The 22771-nt window shown below is 41.5% G+C and overlaps 1 non-coding gene across 1 annotated transcript; it reads right to left on the bottom strand.

Moving 5' to 3' along the window:
- Positions 1-19134: 19134 nt before the first annotated feature.
- Positions 19135-19241, bottom strand: LOC131222241 (small nucleolar RNA R71). The gene has a single exon (XR_009159948.1). It is a non-coding gene; the product is annotated as a small nucleolar RNA R71 (small nucleolar RNA).
- Positions 19242-22771: the final 3530 nt, after the last annotated feature.

Here is a 22771-nt window from a genome sequence, read left to right as displayed (position 1 = left end):
TTAGTTTGGTTCAGTTCTCCGTCTGGGTTTTGTAGAACCAAACCGGACTGTTAACCCGACGATAGAACCGAACCTTGGATTCGAACCCAGAACCGAACCCCCTAGTTAATAAATATTTAAAATTTAATTTTTTTGAACAAAAAAAGTTTTAAAAAAGAAGAAGAAGAAACACTAATCCTGATTTATTCTCCCCCTGTTTCGTGGCTTCTCTCTATCTCTAAAAACCAGTGCAATTGGATTGGATTTTGATCATCGCCGGATGTTTTGGCTAGATTATATATATATATATATATATATATATATATATATATATATATATATATATATATATATATATGGGAAAAGGTACAATGCACTCGTCCTCGCGATAAGCTCCCGTGAGGTTGAGCTGTGTGGCCCCACCGTGATACGTGTTGACCATCAACACCTTGCATTTGATGGGTCCCCTTTAAATTATGGGATATCCCAAAAATCAGCAGTATACGGAACTCAGGAGCGCCATACCATTTAAAATCCTGTGAAGACATGCCAAAAACATATAAAAGCACTTGGTGGGGCCCACCTGAGTTTTGAATGCTGCTGAAACTTGGTCTGAACCCTCATCCAAGTGGGACACACATAATGGATGGGCTGGATTTGCAAACCACATCTCTGTGGGCCCAAAAAATGATTATGAATGTTTTAATGGTGCACGGCCCCTCCCTACTTCTGTATGTGGTGTGGCCCACACAAGTCACGGATTGACTTGATTTTTAAGACCTAGGCCCACGATGGAATGGTGCATCTGATTGATGGGGTAGATGTTCGAAACGCATCACGGTGGGGCCCACACAACTCGACCTCATGGGACGGTCCCATCAGCTCGAGCGCATAGTACCTTTTCCCTATATATATATATATATATATATATAAAGATGCAATTGGATTGGATTATAAAAAGACCAGAACCGTAGAACAGAACCGGTTTTTTACGGTCCGGCTCTGAATCGGTAGGGTGCAATCGATACGGTTCGGGTTCTGTTTTTCTTGGAACCGGTCCGGTTCCAAATCGGTTCCGATTCTGTTTTTCCTGGAATCGTTGGGAATGGCTCAATTCCAGTTTCACCCCAGAACTAGGCCAAACTGAGCTGTGTGCACCCTTAGTTCCGGGTCACAGGGAATCCTCAATATACACGTGTGGCGCACCAGATGAGCAGATGAGCCTATTTTTCACTGAGGACATCTACATCGATCCAGCTCGACCAACAAGCTGCTTGAATCGGGTCAGTGAATATGGAGGTTCAACCATGCTAGTACACTTGTGCCTTTCTGGTTATATCCCTGTGCTTCTGGTAATTGAAATTCAACATCCATCTCTAACTAAAACAGAAGAACCAAAAAATGCTTTAAATCCAATTTGGGACATCTTAACATCTTCATGTTGAGTGCATATGCCCTGTTCAGGCCACTCATCAGTTGGTCCACACCGTGTGTGTCTTGTGATGTAATCATGCTGCCTATATGTAGATGGAGAACACGCATGTTCATTGAGGATTTGACCCATGTTTTTACATTTGTTTCATGAGAGACAACAACCAAAATTCAAGTTGGTCCACTCATCAACTCGCCCTATCATTTTTATTTGCTATTCAAAATGAGAGGGCTAGCTGATGATTGGACCAACGCAAGCTTCATGGCTATAAAGTCACAAGCAATCAAAATCATTTTCCACACCAACAGCTTTGTAATCAACTAAATGTAGACCTTTATTTTACACACAACAAATGAATATCAAACACGATATGTACCATTAATCACACATCCAGAGTGAAGAAGAATTATCAAAACCTGATGAAAGGGTGCCACTCATTGAAGAAGACCTGGTTCTGGAGGCTTTCTTCTTACAAATTGAGGTTGATGGACCCTACGAACACTAGCAGTGGAAGCTTTCACACACAAAAAGATTATGCAAACCAATAAACACATTAAAACATAAACACACACTAGATCATCACAACCTCGAAGAGAGAAGAATCATCAACGCCGGGTAAAGGGGCGTGATTCTTTGAAGTGGATGTGGTGCTTGATGCTCTCCTTTTCCCATTTGAGACTGTTCCACCATTTCAACTCCCCTTCCACCTTTGCAGAACCATCACCACCCCCAATGGAAGTAGAACCGGAAGCATTGTCCTCAACACAAAGAGGAAGCTTTTTCAGCTTCCTACATCCCCTCACCTTCAGATTCTTCAGCGCCGACAAATAAGTGCCATGGCAAATACTCTCTAGCTTTGGTAGCTCCCATAGACATACCGTGTGTAATCGTTGGAGGGAGCCTTGCACGGTATCATCCTCTCGAAACACAGCCTCTAGTCTACTGCAAAATCTGATTTCGAGCTTCTCCAGGCTTTGTAAAGACACACTAGAGGAGAAGACGGTGACGAGTCTAGGACAACAGTCTAGATGTATGTGCTTTAGGCCTGCAAAGCTTCGGCTCCCGTAAGTACCCTCACATATGCTCTTCAGTCTTGCAAGATAGGAAATCCATACGTTTTCTAGGAGACTTAAAGTGTCAGATCTGGCATTCTCTCCCTCAAAGAATTTCTCCATCTGCTTGCACTTCTCGACTCTGCATTCTTTCAGTTCCGTCATTCTTTTGACATTGCCCAAATCCGATAATCTTCGGACAAAGGCATTGTCACACAGAGTGAATAATTCTGTGTGACTGAGAACCCCATTAATACCGTTTGGGGAACTAGTACCTCCACAAATATCCAAATGCCTGTTAAAATAGCTTGCAGAAAATGGTATATCACATGTTTGGGCCTTGGAATCGATATATTTATAAAGGAATTTTCTTCCCTGGCGGAGATGGATGCCTTCACCTCTTCCCCGTTGGTCTACTTGGCAAGGGGAGATGTGGATATGGAATTGAGAGAAGCATTTGGCTCTCCACAAATCTGAGGATCGCATGAAAGATTGTAAAAGCTTTGAATTACTTAACCTTATTCGTGCCCCACCTCTATTTCTTGGCCATTCATTATGGGTAAATAAATGAAGGGCCCCACACTGATCAATGTTGAGCTCCTCAAGCTCAATACTCATACCTTCCCAGTTGATCTCGAGAATGTGATCCATGCACTGCATGTCTAGACGCCGTAGATGATCCGTTCGATGCATTTTTTCTGGAAACTTTTGGAGCCTGGTGCCTGAAAGACTAAGTACTTGAAGGCTTGTAAGCCCAACCAAGTTTGAAATTCCAAGCTTTGATTACCTCTTAGGGAGAGGCGCTGAAAGGCCTTAATTCCAGAAAGGTCAAGCATGCGGAGCTTTGGTAGGATATTTCCAAGGGAAGAAGAGACATCCTCAATATCTTCCAGGGAATTACAGTTACAGAGGCTAAGCTCTTCGAGAGCAGTGAGCTTTTGCAAATGTGGCAGCAACTTGATCTTTAAGGAATAACAATTTGCTAGTACGAGTCGCCTAAGATTGAACAACTTCAAGAGTGAGGACGGAAGGGATTTCAGATTAGAACTATTGCTCAAGTCAAGAACCCAAAGCCGCTGCATACACTCGAAGCTCTCATCTGGCAGTTCCATTAACGAGTCAGAGCTTGTTAACTTGAGTTCACGGAGTGTGCACAGCTTGGAAACTGAGGAAGGCAGTGATCTGATTTTCTTTCCATTGAGAGAGAGAAATTGAAGGTTGTTCATCTGTATAAAGAACTCATACGGTATTGACTCCAAAGAATGAGATTTTGAAACTTCAAGGAACTCAAGCTTGTGCAGAGCTTGGCAGGAAGAGGGGAGAGACTCTAAGTTTTCCCAACCTTCTATTATCAGAAGTCTGAGATTGTGCAAGCAAGAAATAGAGGGAGGCAGGAATTTGTTATCTAGCTGGTAAAGAACGAGGACTCGAAGGCCCTGCATTTGCTCAAAGAAGGGGTCAGGTATGATGATTTTTTGACCACCACTACATGAAATTACTGTAAAAATTAAAGTGGAGAGTTTGGGGCAATTAGGAGCAAGAGGAGGAAGGTATGTTTCTTCCTCCCATACCAATACATTCATCCTATGAATGTTTTCCCACTCACAAATCTCTATCGGCAGTGGACTTTCACTCCAAAATCTATCATGAGTTGAAGAACTTTTTAGATCTCTAGATGCCATACGAATCCTCGATGAAAGTCGCCATTTGTTACTCCTGCAGTATGCCATGAAATGGTCCTCGAGTTCTCTCAATAGTGCCTCCACCTTCTTCTGCTGAAGCCTCCAATCGTCTTCTTCTTCCATCCCGCCTCGAGTAATAAATCCCTCTGCCATCCAATACCTTGTCAGCCATTCTACTTCACATCCCTCTTCACGGAATAACATTAGGTAGAAGAAGCAGTTGAGGACTGTGTCGGGAGTATAACATCCCTTAACATTGGGAGAATGGGCTACGTTAGTGGCCTCTTCGCGTAAAACATCTATGGACGACTCCTCCAGCTTGATGGCCACATTGCTCATGTTATCATCATCCCAACGGCCTACGTAAACGACCTTGGAATCGTATGTCCGTGACCTTCTAAATGGAACTCCCAAGGATTCCATGTCGATCGGCCCCTCAGACACATTTCCTATCATTAACAAGAACCTTCGTCCCCTCAGCAAGTCATAGATTTCATGTCTGACTTCTAAAAACTTTAAGGTCATTTCGTCCTCAGTACTACCAGCAGCTTTCAACCCCAACTGGAATGCAATTTCCATCTGCACCTTCGTAAGGCTGAAATCCCTTTCCAATACCTTCACAGGTATCTGTACATCAAAGAGATGAGAGTCTTTTGCCTTCTGAGCTGCATATTCGACGATCCTCCATCCCCCCACACCATAAAACCCTTTGACGCCAATGACTCCGATCTTTGGATTTTTAAAGCAATTGAAGAGCTTTTCCCCGGCACGTTTAACACCAACTGGATAGTTATTGACCCGTCCTTCGAATGTTGGTAAATCACTTCCTCGTCGACTAGCCATGCCTGCTCTCTCCTCTCTGAAAAACATAACAAAAGCTACAGATTACTTTTAAAAAAATAAAAAATAAATAAATAAATAAAATAAAATAAAATAAATAAATTTAAACAGGGCTAATTACATTCAGGCAGCAACTCGGGTCAAAAATCCTGAGGGCAGCCTATCATATGACCCTATACAAAAGGGAGAAAAATAAAAACTATTTGCAGACTGAGCTACGACTAAATGGCTGACCACTTCGAGCATTCCAACAAAACATCTTCACAGACCAGCCGCCAAAAAACTTGACCCACTCGAAGACCATCATCACAGATCTGGGAAACAGCCTGTGAAAATGAAAAGGCAGAGATAGAAACTGCACAGAGCCACAATCGAGAACAACAGGCCACCAGACTTGGCCAGAGGCAGCAGTACAACAACATACGTTTCTTTCAGCAAAAATAACAATTTTTCTAAATCCCACATGGACCACTATTTGCACCCAATCCTATCCATCAATTCTGGGACTAGAACCGATATAAGGATGGATGTGATGAGGTTGATTACTGTCTTCCTCAAGGGGGTAACTATTCCGAATCCATGGAGCTTAGCTGGACTCCTCATAGAGATTTCTCAAATCCATGAGGGAAAACAAGAAAAATAAAATAAATTCTAAGAAATTGAAATTTTAATTGATCTATCGATAAAAACAAATTTATAACCCTTTAAACACGGATACAAAACCTATGAAGAAGTTTCAGAATCAAACTCCCTAAGATTCATGATTACTATAAATAGTGAGTTTACCATTCATAGACGGTCATGATTTATATTAGACTTCATGATTTTTGGCCAAAAATAGTAAGTGACCAATTTGGACTAACCATGTTATTCTCGTAAGTTTTCTAAGCCATTTTCATGTTGGACACTACTCCTAAAGCTCAAAGGATCAATAGTTATGATCGAACTAAAGCTTGTTATAAATAGTAAAAACGAAATTAAAAAGAATTTCGATCGTCGATCTATGGAATCTCGTAAATTCAGCTAAATTAGTTTCTCCTACCCCAAAATCATATATGGTATCTCGAATAACTCATTCCGGTTCACAAGATACTCTTGTTTTAGGGTTCTATCGGTCCTGGTCACTTTCAAGATCCAATCGGTTCTTCTCTAGTCCATCTTGGTAATGAAATTTTCTGTGATTTGCTCTACATCAATAACCCTAGCTTGGAGGATAAACCATGAAGTAATGGGTAGGACTGTCCCATAGGTTTTACTTATAGTAAGCCATCCAGTATATGGATTGACCTGATTGATGCATCACCATCCCCCATGTCCAGTTGAGAGGTGGCACTACAATATTTCGCTTCTTAGATGGTATGGCCAACTTGAGTTCCATATACAGCTAATTTTCAGGATATCATATAACCTATGCGAGACTCATCAAATGCACGGTATTGATGTTCGACACACATCACGATGGAGCCCACACAGCTTGACCTAATGGGAAGTTGTGTGTGTGTTGGGGGGGGGGAATGGTACTATGGTACTATGAGGTCAACCTCATAGGAACTTCCCATGAGGTCTAGCTATGTGGGCCCAATCGTGATGTATGTCAAACGTCTACCTCATCAGTCAAATGCAACATTCTATGGTGGACCACGGGGTTAAAAATCAAGTCAATCCATCACTTGGTTGGGCCACACCACATCCAACATTTGAGAGGGGTTACCCTCCCATTAAAACATTCATAATCATTTATTGGGCCCACCAAGATGTGTGTGTCCCACTTGGATGAGAGGTTAGACCAACTTTAATTTCCACCGCATCCGAAACTTAGGTGGGCCCGACCAAGTGATTTTATATATTTTTGGAATGTCTTCACATAGTTTTAGATGGTATGGCCCACCTAAGTTCCGTGTATGACTGATTGATTGTTGGGATATCTTATAACCAAAAGGGGACCAATCAAATGCATAATATTGATGTTTGACATACATCACGGTGGGGCCCACACAACTCACCCTCATGGGAAGTTCCAATGAGGTCGACCTCATAGTCTGTGTGTGTCCACCTTGAATGCTTTGCTGCACACCAGTTTTGCACGGAACTCTTGCAAACTTTTTTGAGAACTCATTATATGTTATCTGACTCTAAAATCTGAACGATCCACATGAAGCAGCACCTCATGAAACCTCTAAGGTTAAATTTTTAACTTTGATCCAAAACTTTGGTGGGCCATGAAAAATGAAAACAGTTTCCTCCCTTGATTTGCATTTCTCTTTGCTATGGCCCACCATAATTTTAGATTGGGGTGAAAATTTGTCCCTTGAGGTTTCATGGGTTTCTGCATCACATGAACTGTTCGGATTAGACGCCCATGACACGTGTGTAATGGTGTGCACGTGTGTAAGTGTGCGGGTGAGCATAACTATATATATATGGAAATGGTACTATGAGGTGGACCTCATGGGAACTTCCCATGAGGGCAAGCTATGTGGAACCCACCATGACTTGGGTGAGCTATAGCACATACAACGGTTGAGAGGAGTTACCCTCGCATTAAAACATTCATAATCATTTATTGGGCCTACTAAGATGTGGTTCACAAATCCATCCTATCCATTGTTTGTGTCCCACTTGGATGAGGGGTCGGACTAACTTTCAGCTGCATCCAAAACTTAGGTGGGCTCCCCCTAGTACTTTTATATGTTTTAGGCATGTCTTATCATGGTTTTAGACTGTATGACCCACCTGAGTTCTATGTATGGTTGATTTTTTTGGGTATCCCATAAACTAAAGGGAACAACATCAACAACACACATTACGGTGGGGATACCATTTCCCTATATATATATATGTGTGTGTGTGTGTGTGTGTGTGTGTGTGTGTTATTGGTGCCCGTCGACAGAGCCGAATGCTGTCTACCACACGTCATATATATATATATGTGTGTGTGTGTGTGTGTGTGTGTGTGTGTGCGCGCGCCAGTTGTCAACGTTGGTGCAAGATCCAAGCTATCCATCGGTTGGGTCCCTCCATGTGATTCATGTGTGGCAAAAATCAGGCCGGTCAACACATCTAGTGGCCAAGGTATTAAATAAACCTGCAGGTCTTAGAAAAACTATATTGCAGCTGCTGATTTGGCTCACCTGCTAATTAGACTGACCTTATCTTTCGGCCAAATGAATCTAAATAGGGGAAGCAGAGGAAATTTCAGTTTAAAATTTTATTTTTATTTTAAAAAAAAAAACCTTCAGGACGGCTCTAAAATCGACCCCATTGGCCACTCTGGCACTTGTAGTAGCATGTAGATGATTTGCCATATACCCACTGTGAGCTCGGCAAGTAAAAAGCTCTATGTTTATAGCTCCGAGAATGTTAATTAGAAGAGGGACTACTGTGCAACAACGAAGATGTACAGGAAGAAAATTAAGAGAAAAATCAGAGGTCAGAAAGGGAAAAACATACCAGGAAATTGTGGGTTTTTTGGCCTTGGAAAGGTTTATGGAGAGTAAGCAAATGCAAAATAAAGCTTTTCAAAGATTAAAATACAATCGTCTCGTCTTTAAATGGCCAAGGGAAGTAAGCCTTATATAGATGGAATGCCACCCAGCATGGCACCTCAGTAATGAGATTCAAGCTATCCATCAGGTGGGTCCCGTGATTTAAATGTCCTGAGACATGAACTAGTCTGGTCCATATAAAAAAAAAGGTCAAAATGTTGGAAACAGAAACTCTTCTGAAAATCTATCGTACATGGCGAATGAATTTGTGCCACCTTTTCCCCTAATATAAGAGCTGCCTTACTCATTCAAGTGGTAGATCTTCAGTGGGCCCTGAGTTTTAATGGACCTTTTACCAAAATAGACCCAAGATTTCGTTGGAACAACAAATTAACACCACCTTTTAAATACTTATTTTTTAAATTTGAAACATATTTTTTAAATTTTTGTGACAAAAATGACCATGAACCCCTCTACACCCACACCTACATCTTCCCTTTTATCTAGAGTATGCACGGATCCCATTGGGCACTGGCGCTTAGAAATTCCTACGTTGCCTCTCCCATACAGAAGATGTACACGGGCATGCGCTAGCACTCAGACGGAACATTCATACATCTGTGGTGCATGCAACGCGTGATAATGTCCAAACCATGGAGAAATGAGGTGAACCATCAGTGGATGAGGAGGCACCACTATGTATGGATAGCATGGCCGAGGGTGAGCTAGTTCACTTTAAGGGGCACTGTCACTCTGAGGGGTGAGCACTGACATGAATTTTATATAATGATTTATAAATGGATGTCAATATAGTTGTTGCTCGAATTTGGCCGACCCTAACTCACCTCCTATAAGTCATTAGGTACCTGTATTTCAATGGAGAACAAGGATACACTAAGAGTGTCGGTTCTGGCCGATGACCCTCTGATACATAAGTTAGGTGTATGGACTCACAGTTGGCATAGTAGAATTGTGATAGTTGTGTACCTTTCCCTTGACCGGGGTGATATATTTATAAGTATTATTAGGTGACTTCCGTATCTGAGTAAATACGCTGGAGGGACCTGTATTAGAGTCGGAATATGTTTTCAAGTATTTTTCTAATTATGCCTCAATTTACGTGATATTTGGCTGAGATCTTGCTTGGCAATTCTACTCACATATGGTGTGAGATTCTCTATGGATTTCCATTCAGAGCCTAATGTCGGCATTCGAGCTTGAGGTTAGCATCTGAGCCTGATGTTGGCATCAAAGGTCGAGGTTGGCATTTGAGGTCGAGGTGATTGTCTGAGGTTCTATTGATGAGAGTCATTCTTAAGCTAAGTTAACTGTTTCAGCTATGTCATTGAGTCTTCTTGCTCAACTTACCTTCTCTAACCCTTTGGTAGCTCAGAGGATCTGCTCCGATTGCCTCTTTTCCATGTGTCCCATACGTCAAGTCATCTCGATTTTACCTATAACAGTTGGCCCCCTACTTTCAAGCTCTCTATTCATCAGCTTGAGAAGTAAGTAGATTTGAACTGATGTATTATTGAAGATATTATGATAGTGGTTCCATATGAGGAGATGTGCACCAAGTAGCAAGCATCATTTCGCCTCCGGCAATTCATAGAAGGACACCTCTCATTTATTTTTTATTTTTTTTATTTTTTTTATTTTTTTATTTTTTATTTTTATTTTTCAAAAACTTCGATTCATATCATATCATATCAGGAAAAAGCTGTTTACAGGGACTATACTTCGGGATGCCCATACATCCAAAAATTGACAATGGGCAGCCTATCATAAAAGCGCTATACATGGACCACCCTCCTAATGTTCCCGACTCCGGGCGATTCATACAAGGACACCTCTCATTGCTTCATTAATGCAGGCCTTGAGCAAACCTCATAATGCCATGTGGAGGAGATCGCATGTCGAGGCATCCTTTCATGTATTTGCAAGTAATGTCGACATTGAATGCATTGCTTTTGTGATTCTTATACCCCCAAAATTAAAAAATAAAATAAAATTGTCGCTCAGTAGTTTTACGAAGTCTTAACTGTGTCGACCTCATTTCTCTTCCTTTTCCTTCCTGGTTCTTATCGGTTCACTGAGTGGATAGTCCGGTTACTTAGTCATTTTCCGGTATTTTACTTAGTCATTTTCCGGTATGTTTTCTTCTCTACCCCTTCTTCTTCCTTTCCTTGCTGCCATGTCTTTAGAGGGTTTCAAGGGTATGTTTGTGTTAGGGGACTTTCATGGGGAATCCATTCACGATATCGTGGATTCCAGGCTAGCAGCGTCGTCAAGTGAGACAACTCTAACAATGGCGCTCAAGATAAGGAGCTTCTGCCGCCCCAAACAGTGGCAGCTTTTTCATCTTCTTAGGGACCGACCCCATCATTAGGTCCTTTGGTTCCAACCTTTGGTCAGGGGATCTGGTTGCCCTCTGGTCAGAGTTCCAGATCCTTGACTCGATAGGGCTATGACTATGCAACACCTAGGCCAAACAGTATGGCATCCACTAGCGGAACCGTCGTATGACTACACTAGATAGTTGCATTGTGCACACGTATGAGAGCCATCATCGATAAGTTAGGATAAATTAAGTCGTTAACGCGAACAAGCCTAAGTGTGTTCGGGTCGGGCATGGGCCATAACGCCGGTCTACCTAGTTACACATTGTGATAGACTATAATGAGCATGTAATACCCATAAAAGGTCCAATAAGTTTGAAACCATACGAAACTATGGGCCTCACTGGACTTGAGGTCCATCGCAGATGGTAAACCTTAAAGACACCTTAAACTATGCAACTTGGATCATCAAGTCAACACTTGAAAGGCGCGACTCTCCAAAGTCTAAAACTAGAAAACCTAAAATTTAACTAATTGGCCCCACCACTAAGATAGCGAATTATGACTTTTCGACCGTTAGATTTTATTCAAACTCAAACCACAGATTAGGAATATTTCCCCACTCTGGTCCATCAAGTTAGACTCCTGATCGAATAATGGTGACCGTTGATCACAAATTGGGCCCAAGTAATCAATTGACTTATTCATTTGCGACCAAACTTAGGACAATCCTTCATCTGACTATGGGACACCTATTCCATAGCATAGATGGGTCAGGGGGCCACTGGGACAACCCCAGGGACTAGAAATGCACCCATTATGGGTATATGCATTAAGACTAGCCTCCCAAGGGCCAATTGAACTAACTCCCACACTATAAAAACTCTAAAATCTCTCTCCCACACTCCCATAAGAATTTCCTGCAAGTAGGAAGAGAGTAGAGAGAGAGAGAGAGAGAGAGAGAGTAAAGAGGGAGAGAGCTCCAAGGAGCTGGGAATTGGGAAAATTCCCTCTCCTACCACAACCTCATGCTAGAGATCATGATTCAACCGCCTTAGAAGCACTTTGCTGGCAATCAAAAGGTATCCACCTGATCTTTTTTCCAAATTTTAGCACATTGAGTCATTTGCATGTACCCTAACATGCAAATCAAATTGGCAAAGGGCTTCGACACACAAATTCACAGGACAAGCACCCTAAGAGTGACTTCGCAAGCCATCAACCGTCTCTAGGTGCAGACCATTATTTATAAGTGGCCGTTTATCAAACCTAGGATGAAATTTAGTGATTGTGGTTGTAGATCTTGCTTTGCATGTCACTTGCATGGGACATGATAGTATATTAGAAGTGTTGAGTGAATAAATCCTTATTAGGGAAGAAGTGTTGGATTTTCAACTGTCCCAATACTTGCTTTACCTGATTTTATGTTTACCATAAAAATCTAAGTATAACACATCCCCAATTTTGAAATAAATAGGGAAATTTCTGCTGCATGTCCCCTATACACATGAATTAAGAAGATAAACTGCTAAATTCTTCCCATATATGTTCAATTTCCCTATAATTAGGAATTGTACACCATTTCCCCCATGATTTTAAGTGATTTAAGACTTGTTCACATGCTCATCTAGAACTTCCCTTGCAATTAAAGAATTCATGAACTTCTATGATGATGAATGATTGTATTATATTGCTATGTATGTCTAAATTCCTCACAACTACAAGTAGAATGTAAATTATTTTTTTTATATGTTTCAAAAATGCACTGCACCTTTGTTGGGTTGGCTAGCAACTCTAGAACCCATGTGGCCAACCCCTTTGGTAGGTCGTCCAAGGACCAATCAGACCTAGTTAGTCAAAATATGGATAATCGGCAGTAGTGGGACTACGCGGGACACTTACTCCTAATGTTATATGATTCAAAATTCATCTAGAAGGGATAAATTGACTCATCAGCTGACGACCATGTTTGTTAACCATGTATGCACATGCTTGTTGGAACCTGAGTCACCATACGTCCTTTTGAGCCCATTGATAACTAGCTTTTTGTTACCCATAAGTCTCGGGAGATAGGCATGGTAGAATGGGACTCTATGCTCGAGCTGTTGGCCTACACTGAGGCGACGAGCCTCCCCATAGTGACCATGAGCAAGATTTTTATCTTGCAACTGTTCTTTGTATGTTTAAATTAGGAGTGACGAACCCAACTAGGTCAAGGATCACGAGCGCAAGATAGCCACGACCGCCTGAGTCGCGCGATCAGGATAGGGCATTGATCTATTAGGGTGTCCCAATTTCTCCAAACTGCTGGATGAATGAATGTAACTAATACACATGGATAACATGCTCACCATTACATCATATTAGTTAGGATGGCGACTCAGTAGTCGAGATCACATTGAGGGAGTGTTGGAAATTGTGAACATTAGATGGTGTCGCTCGAGGGAGTGTTGGATGGCAAAGGCATGTATTATACCATGATATCAGGCATATGCATTAATAAGAGTAATTAGGAATTTGTGCTTGAATGCTTTTTACTAACTTCGTTTATGGAATTAATGATATGTGTAACTAATGAAACCCATTGAGTTGATCACTCAGTCCCACTCTGGGATGGTATTTTAAAACACCAATTAGAACTTGTCTTAGAAGCAGGGATTACGAAGCTCGATGCGCTTAATGGAGTGAGCGTGGATGAGGAGTTGTTATACTTCCAGATCTTTGGCGGATCCCCATAGACCGCCTTAGGACTAGTGATGGGGCCCAGGGCAGGGATTAGTTCATTTTTTTTAGATTATATATGCATTTTGTGGGACACGATCCCTCACACTTACTTACATTACCTTTTACCAGAACCATTTACTGCATTGTAATTGCACATAAGTTTATTATTTTGGTCTTGATTTATGTTGTATAGTCCACTTTCTTTCTCCATTGCTTATGAAATAAACAAATTATGCAAAATTTGAACCCTAGTTGGGCATAAGTGGCACTCGGGAATTTGGGAGCCGAATACCTATTCGGTCCCTGAAATCTAGGGCCTTACAGGTTACCTTGAGTCTGGGAACTTCCGGGCAATCCTCCCAAGGGGAAGTAGCCCTTTAATTACTCTATTTTCTTTTCATGCAGCTTGCGGCTATCTTTTCACCTCGTGATGAGGTAGTTACTACATCGCTTGAGGCTTGCCCCAAGACAACTTAACCTTAACATAAACTATTTAAGAAGTAAGCAATATTCAACCTAGTTTATGATGGATATAACTGTGCAAGTGTGTGAGGTGTGATCACAAATATTTAGATATGAAAATATTAATGTAAATCACACAAACAAAAGAATAGCAATCTCAAACACAGTCATTTTTATAGTGGTTCGACTACTTATCTACTCCACTCCCGGTAACCGCACTCAACCCTTGAGTGTATCAGATTTGTCTAATTAAGGAAGTTTTACAGCGGTTCACTTCAAACTTAAGGTTTTAAATTAGGTTCATCTTCAACCTTTACAACCTATACTGAGGCTGACTGTTTATGCTCTCACGAGCAAGGGTCAACACGACACACCCACTTTTAGGCACACTGGCCAAGGATCTTTCATAAGACCCTAACTGAGGTTTTACACGGTTCACCTCTAACCTAAGGTTTTAGACAGGTTCACCTTCAATTAGATGTTTATACTCTCCACAGAGCAAGGGTCCACACAACGCACCCACCACGTACACTCCCGCTGGAGGCCTCTTACGAGGGCTTGCAAGGGTGAGAAACACCTTAGACTTAATCCTACAGATGAATGATCAAAGGGTCCTCTGGAGTCTAGTTACTTACAGATAAGTGGATGAGTCTTATTCAGCTCGTTGATGAAGATCTCCTCCTTTATTGATGAAGAGTCTTCTACTTCCTTGATCCGCAACTCAAAAGATGTACCAATATATGGCGACAGGTTGGGTCAAGGTTATGATGGAATCCTATTGTCTAAATGTTTTCTTATTAGGAAGATAGAGCGATTCCAATCATATATGCATTCAAGGCATCCCGGCTTAATGATTTGCCATGAAGGTAGTAGCTAGAGGATTCCTAAATGTGGAAGTTCATTCCCCAATCCACTCTATTGAATATCAATGATGTGGGTGGATTGGAAGATGAACTCCCTTAAGAGAAAGGGCTTTGGGTATATGATCTAAGGTAAAACACTCAAAAGCACTCTCTTTTTTCTCTCTCAACAACAATAGATAACCTCTCTTTATATAAGTAAAAAGGTTCCAACGGATATAAAACGGTCACATTTATGACAGAGTTTGATATCATCGAGCGGGGTCGATATCATCGAGCGTATACTCTCGATTGCATCGCCTGGCTGCTTGATGGCACAAACTCAAATGTCATACGCTTTTGAAACCCTTTGCCAGCTAGTCGAGGGAATCGAAATACGTATCGATGTCATCGGATTTCGAAGTCCGATATCATCAATGAGAGGATTGATTCATCGACACTTGAAAATGAGAGAGGCTTGTTATGAAATATTTCAAGTTTATAAGAATGATCGAGGGACCTTCGAGATCATCGGAATTTAAATGTCGATGATACCGATAGAGTATCGAGGCATCAATAAATCAAAAGGATTTTTATTTAAGCTGTCTGGACAGTTTCTGTCCCTGTTCGATGCCATCGAAACCTTGCCGATATCATCGATATTTGAATATCAATTCTATCAAGTGCCCCTCGATCGCAAATAAATAATCCTGAAATAATTGCTGGAGAACTTAGGCGCCCATGACCGATCACATTGAGAGTCTTCCGATATCATCGAGATTTGAACTTCGATGGTATCGAGAACGACTTCGATATATCGATGCACATTAGATTTTCATAAGTAAAAATAGGGGCACTATTGAGGGTCGAATATCGCATATCAGACCCTAGTTATTGCCAGGATTTACAAACATAGTACTGTTTATCGGCCTGATTTAATCATGTTTGTGATGCAGGGCGTATTTACGAGCCTGGACTAGGAAAAGGTACCAAAAGCATGGATTTAATGGTCTGAAATCACCAAGGCAAGCGACGGACCCCAGGAGACCAAGATCGACGGATGTGCACGTCAGGGATTCAAGAAAATCGAGAAACCGAAGCTCAAGTGGCCCGAAGGACATCCAGAATGCAAGATCACAGGGTTCCCACCATCCGTTCAGTTCGAAAATTCATACATCGACCGAGGACCATAAATTAACCGTACACATCAAATTTCATCCGTTCAATCCCTGTGCAAGTGTCCCAACGAACAGATCAGCCCATAAACCCTTGATTTGGGGCCCACCTGCTATCTGGATATGCTTAAAAGTTGGTATCTACGCGTTAAATGAGTTGACAAAATGGATGGATGGATTGGATTTTGCATATACATCAAGGTGGGGTCCATTGTATGCGAGTGGCGTACAGAGGAATCATGCACTCGCCGTGCATCGAACAGACGGAGTCGGTCAGCAGGCGCTGACCCGACGTCCGTGTTTAACAAGGAAATAGAGACGCCAATTCGCAACAGGCTTTGCAGGTGGGCCAATATCAGCGTGCGTTTTCATGATCCGCACCGTTCAATGTGATCAGGAGGTCAAACCGACCGCACACTGATCTACGGTCCGATTTTCACGAAAGCAGTGCATATGCAGGGAGTCCAAACGCCGGTCGGATGGCTGAAGAACAGAGTCAGTGGGCCGCAGTATCGGAAGTAAAAATCATCTCCCTCTGCACCGAAATTCGACTGCAAACCCAATGGACGGCATGGATTTCCCAAACCACCAGTAAAGTGGGCCCCACCATCTTCATAGCGTAACGATACGTAGGCCCTGTTTTTGCGCCTGACGCTGTCCAGATTTTGCGGTAGGTTGTGCGCCCTTAGGGGCGATCGGACGGACGATCTGAACCGTTCATCATGTAGGTCTGTCAAAATACCCCCAGAGGACGCTGTCCTTTTGGAAAGAAAGCAAAGAAAAAGAAGAGTGGAGACGCCGAATCCCTGACTGCGTGAGGTATCTCGCAGTAGAGAGCGTGCATGAAGTCCGACTCCAGCAAGGTCTCTCTCCAAAAACCTCCATCCGCACCATCCAACCAAGACTTCTATAGGGAGTCTCCAGCTTCCGCAGCCTAATTCTTTTAGGACTCCACAGCAGTTCCGGGAAGAGTTTTTTGTCTTTAAAAGAGAGCCTTTGCGGCTGTAACGTGAGCACGGTTTTGAGAGGAGCAGAGGCAGCCGTGAAAGGATGGGATTGGAAGCTGGTAGGGACGGGAAGCTGGAAGAGGATTGAGATCTGGTTCTCTCTGTCCTTCTTGTTCTTTTCTTTCTCTTTTTATTTTTATTTTGTTGCTTTGTTTAGCCCATTCATGTATGGCTAAACCTCTCAGCTAGGGCTAAGAGGTGAAGCCTGTAGGGAGATGAGAGATTCTATTTTGTGCCTTTAATTTAAAATCCATAAATTGAATTTGATTTAGTTGATTATTAAAGAAATATTTTTTAGTCTTTAACGGTCTGTTGTGACTAAAATTATAATGGGTTTGCAATGGCTTTGAGTATTTCTTTTCCCTTTTTATGTTTATAAAGTCAGGAAGCCCTGTTGTTCATCATTGTTCCATGGGCATGGTAGGATGACAATACCCTTCCTGAACTTCATACATTATTGGTTGGTTGGTAATTAGTTTAATTCTGTTATTTACTTTGTCTCCTGGGCATGGTTTGGTGATGGAATCCATTCTAATTCATATACCTATCATCTCTTGAAAACTATACCAAAGAAAGCCTAATTGATTTCCATGATTTTTGAAGCAGGTATAAGATCTCCCTGATCTCTACAAGTGGATCCTCTGAATCCCTAATTTCCTTCCTCTGAATTCCTTAAGTTTTACATTAATCTCTCACCATTATTCATCAATTTACATTTGAGTTTGATTGCATCTTAGGCTAGTTCTATTTCTACCTAGTTTCAGGAAACGTACAAGTTTCAGTCCCTGTGGATTCGACCTCGGTCTTATCGAGTTTATTACTACATCACAACCCTATACTTGGGGAGTGAACAAGTTTTTGGCGCCGTTGCCGGGGACTGACGGTTACGTTTTTCTGAAATTAATTAGTTTTAGAATTAGGTTAGGATTAGGATTTTACTAACTTTAGGCTAAAGGTTTTTATTTTATTTTATTTTTAGAAACTAATTTGTTTCCATATTTTGTAGGATCCTGACATAAGTTCCTAAATTGGTAATTCATTCCTAATTTCTCTACTCTTTCCACTTTTAAAGTTAGGGTTTAAATTTTTCTAATTCTAGTATTTTCCTATTTGTAGGAAATAGTTTATTTTTAGAAATTTCCTCTTTTGTTTTTAGAAACTTGGTTAGTTATTCCCCTTTTTAGAAATTAACTTTCTATTTTTATTTTTCGTTACTTTTTAATTGTAGAATTTTAGTTTAGAAACTAACCTTCCTATTTTGTAGGCCTTTAAGATAGAAATTTCTAATTCGGTAAGCTCCTTCTCTACTTTCTATTTTTCAGTTCTCTTTCTAATTTACTTTCTAGTTTAGGGCTCTCTTCTTTTAGAAACTAGTTCACTTCTATCTTTCTTTTAAAGGATTGTTCTTCCCTTTTTAGAATCTAACTTATTTTATTTTATTTTGCAGGTCTTCAACTTAGGGCCTCCAATTTGGTAACTCCTTTCCAACCCTCTCTTTCTTTTTAGATTTTCTTTATTAGGATTAGGTTTTCAAATTTAAATTGAGGGCTTCGAGTGTTTCATGCCCAAGTGGGCCCTCGACCGCACTCAACGTCTCTTGACTGAAGGAGGATTGGTTGAGGGGTTGACTATCCATCGCAGGACTAGACACCGCTCGAAATCCCCTGAGTTAATTGAAGTTATGGCTGAAGACCAACCTCCTCTACTTCCACCAGGGTGGAGGATACCCAAGATGAGAATGAGGTGCATCAGGCACCCCCGCCTCGTACTTTACAAGATTATCTACAACCAGCGGGAGTGAGTATGCCCTCATGCATGATTTTCCCTGAAAACACAAGACAAATCGACATCAAGCCAGGAGTTATCCAACTCCTTCCCAAATTCTATGGACTTGAATCAGAGAGTCCATATTTACATTTGAAAGAGTTCGATGAGATTATAGCCACATTATATTTTCCTAATGTATCTGAGGATACAATTAGGCTGAAACTCTTTCCTTTTTCCTTAAAAGAGAAAGCTAAGACATGGTTACATTCACTGCGTCCTAGATCCATTGGCACAAGGAACGACATGCAGAGGGAATTCATAAAAAAATTCTTCCCACATCATAAAATGATTACCCTCAGAAAAGCAATCATGAACTTTGCCCAAAAGGAAGATGAAACATTCTTCCAATGTTGGGAAAGGTTCAAAGATTTGGTCAGTTCATGCCCACAACACGGATTTGAAACGTGGCGCATTACAAATTTTTTCTATGATGGACTGACATCTTCCATGCGCTAAATGGTCAAGACAATGTGTAGTAGAGAGTTCATTAATAAAGATGTCGACGAGGTATGGGACTACCTCGACAGACTGGCTGAAAAAACACAATCTTAGGACTATTACCCAAAATCATACACCACGTCTAGGCTGACTCAATTAAAGGAGAAAGGTGGATCATATCTCTTGAAAGAAGAGGATGATCTCAAGTGTAAAGTGACTACGCTCATAAGGAAAGTTGAGGCCATGGAAGGAAAGAAGGATAAGGTTAATGAAATTGTTTGCGGCATCTGTGATTGCAACATTCATACAACTGAAAATTATCCTACAATACCCGCCTTTCGAGAAGTGTTGAATGAATAAGCTAATGCCGTAAACAACTATCAAAGACCTTTTACTGGACCTAACTCCAATACGTACAATCCTGGTTGGAAAAATCATCCAAACTTTAGTTGGAAGAATGGACAAACGGCTACTCCTCAAGGTTTCTTCAATCAAAATCCAAATCAAGTGAAACCTCAAGAGGAACCGGTTCAAAATTCCATACAAGAGCTGACTCAGGCAATGCGGGGAATTACAGATTTTATGCAAAAGATAGATTCGCGTATGACGGTTATAGAAAAGGGGATGCTTCCTGCACAACCTCTCTCCAATCCTAAACCGCAATACGAGATTAATGATCCCAGCTCTTCAAATCAGATGGGGCACGCTAAATCCATCACCACTCTTAGGAGTGAAAAGATCATTGATAAAACTCTTCCAGTTAGGCCTGAAAAGCCTCAAGAACTAGAAGAGGACAACAATGATGGATCTAGTGATGCCCCACAAAAATTAGAACCGGAACTTCTAGAGAAGCCAGTTGCTCCATTCCCCCAACGGTTGGTTTCATCAAAACCTCTCTCTAACTCTCAGGATATTCTAGAGGTGTTGAAACAAGTGAAAGTCAACATTCCTTTACTTGATGTCGTGAAACAGATTCCTTCATATGCCAAATTTCTGAAAGACTTATGCACGACCAAAAGACGGCAAAGTATTCAAAAGAAAATTTTCTTGACTGGGAAACTAAGTGTTATCCTAAAGCAAGACGTGCCACAGAAATTTAAAGAACCCGGTAGGCCAACCATATCATGTGTAATCGGGAACCATCGAATTGATCACGCACTTCTTGACTTAGGAGCGAGCGTCAATCTGATTCCCTACTCGGTATACAAATAGTTAGGTTTGGGTGAATTAAAACCCACCCTAACCACACTACAACTTGCTGATCGCTCTGTTCGTGTACCAAGAGGGATAAACGAGGATGTGTTGGTCCAAGTTGATAGATTTTACTACCCTGTAGATTTTATCATCCTGGATACCGAACCCATTAATAACATAAGCACTCAGATCCCCGTCATTCTTGGCCGCCCATTCCTTGCCACTTCAAATACAATTATCAATTGCAGGAATGGTGTCATAACTATGTCTTTTGGGAATATGACATTGGAGTCAAACATCTTTTTCAATAACGGCAGAAACTTAGAGGAGGATGACGATTTCCACGACATTAACATGATTGACTCTTTCATGGAAGATACGACACCTCTAACCTTATCCTCCGACCATCTAGAGACGTGCCTGGCCCACTCTCATGATTTTGATGATGACATGATTAGGGAGACGTGTGCCTTACTTGATATTGCACCGGTGCTTGAAGTTAACCGGTGGAGGCCACAATTTGAAGAATTGCCACAAGCCGATGTAGTGCCTCTACCGTCTAACCTCAAGCCACCGAAGCTTGACCTAAAACCTTTGCCCTCTGATTTAAAATATGCCTATTTAGGTCAAGATGAGACTTATCCGGTAGTGATCTCTGCCCACCTGGAGAAAGAACAGGAGAGTATGCTCATATCTACTCTCATTGAGCATAAAGGAGCCCTGGGTGGACGATAGCGGACCTTAAGGGAATCGATCCCTCGATTTGTACTCACTGCATATATCTTGAGGATAATGCAAAAACTGCTCGGCAACCACAACGTAGACTAAATCCAAACATGAAGGAAGTGGTTAAGGTTGAGGTTTTTAAACTATTAGACGTGGGTATCATATACCCTATATCTGATAGTCAATGGGTGAGTCCAACTCAAGTGGTCCCTAAGAAGTCTAGAATCACCATCGTAGCCAATGCTAACAATGAACTCGTGCCAACTAGAGTCACTACTAGTTGGAGAATGTGCATTGACTACAGGAAGTTGAATACCGTCATGAGGAAAGACCACTTTCCTTTACCATTCATTGATCAGATCCTGGAAAGGTTAGCTGGTCATTCCTATTACAGTTTCCTTGACGGGTATTCGGGCTACAACCAGATAGAGATAGCCCCTGAAGACCAGGAAAAGACCACATTTACATGTCCCTACGGCACCTTTGCCTATCGAAGGATGCCATTCGGACTATGTAATGCCCCTGCCACCTTTCAGCGATGTATGCTTAGTATTTTCTCTGATATGGTAGGGCAATATCTAGAGGTCTTCATGAACGATTTTTCTGTTTACGGTCCATCTTTCAGCAAGTGCTTGGAAAGTCTTAAATGTGTGCTGAAAAGATGTGAAGAAAAGAACTTGGTACTTAATTGGGAGAAGTGTCATTTCATGGTTCAGAAGGGAATTGTCCTTGGGCATATCATCTCGTCCGAGGGAATCGAGGTAGATAAGGCAAAAATTAATCTTATCTCTAACCTACCTCCACCCAAGAACATCAGAGACGTGCGATCCTTCTTAGGACACGCAGGATTTTACAGGCGATTCATAAAAGACTTTAGTCTCCTCTCTCGTCCTTTATGTAATCTTCTTCAAAAGGATGCTCCGTACAAGTGGACTGAGCAATGCCAGGAAGCTTTCACCAAGCTTAAGGGCACGTTAACTACTGCACCTATCATGCAGCCACCCGACTGGAACCTTCCTTTTGAGCTTATGTGCGACGCTTCTGATTATGCTCTTAGGGCGGTCCTAGGCCAGAGAAAAGATAAGAGGCCCTACGTCATTCATTACGCAAGTAGAACTTTAAATTCTACCCAGGTGAACTACTCGACTACGGAAAAGGAACTCTTAGCTGTAGTGTTCGCCTTGGACAAATTTAGGTCCTACCTGATCGGATCCAAGATCATTATCTATACAAATCATGCAGTACTGAAATATCTTCTTTCTAAGAATGATTCTAAGCCCCGCCTGATACGATGGATCCTTCTACTCCAAGAATTTGATTTGGAAATTAAAGATAAAAAGGGAGTAGAAAATATTGTGGCCGATCACCTTTCTCGCCTTAATACCTCTGATTCCCTTGAGAGGACCTATATCAACGACATGTTCCCTGATGAACAACTGTTCAGAGTCTCCCATTCACCTTGGTTCGCTGATATTGCTAATTATCTTGCTACAGGTGCCATACCGACACAATGGACTGCGCAAGATAAGAAGAAATTCTTCACCGAGGTGCGCAACTTTTTCTAGGATGA

This window comes from Magnolia sinica, chromosome 12 (genome assembly GCF_029962835.1).
Source record: "Magnolia sinica isolate HGM2019 chromosome 12, MsV1, whole genome shotgun sequence".
Lineage (NCBI taxonomy): Eukaryota > Viridiplantae > Streptophyta > Magnoliopsida > Magnoliales > Magnoliaceae > Magnolia > Magnolia sinica.
Note: the sequence above shows the minus strand (reverse complement) of the source record. Positions and strands in the feature narration are given on the sequence as shown.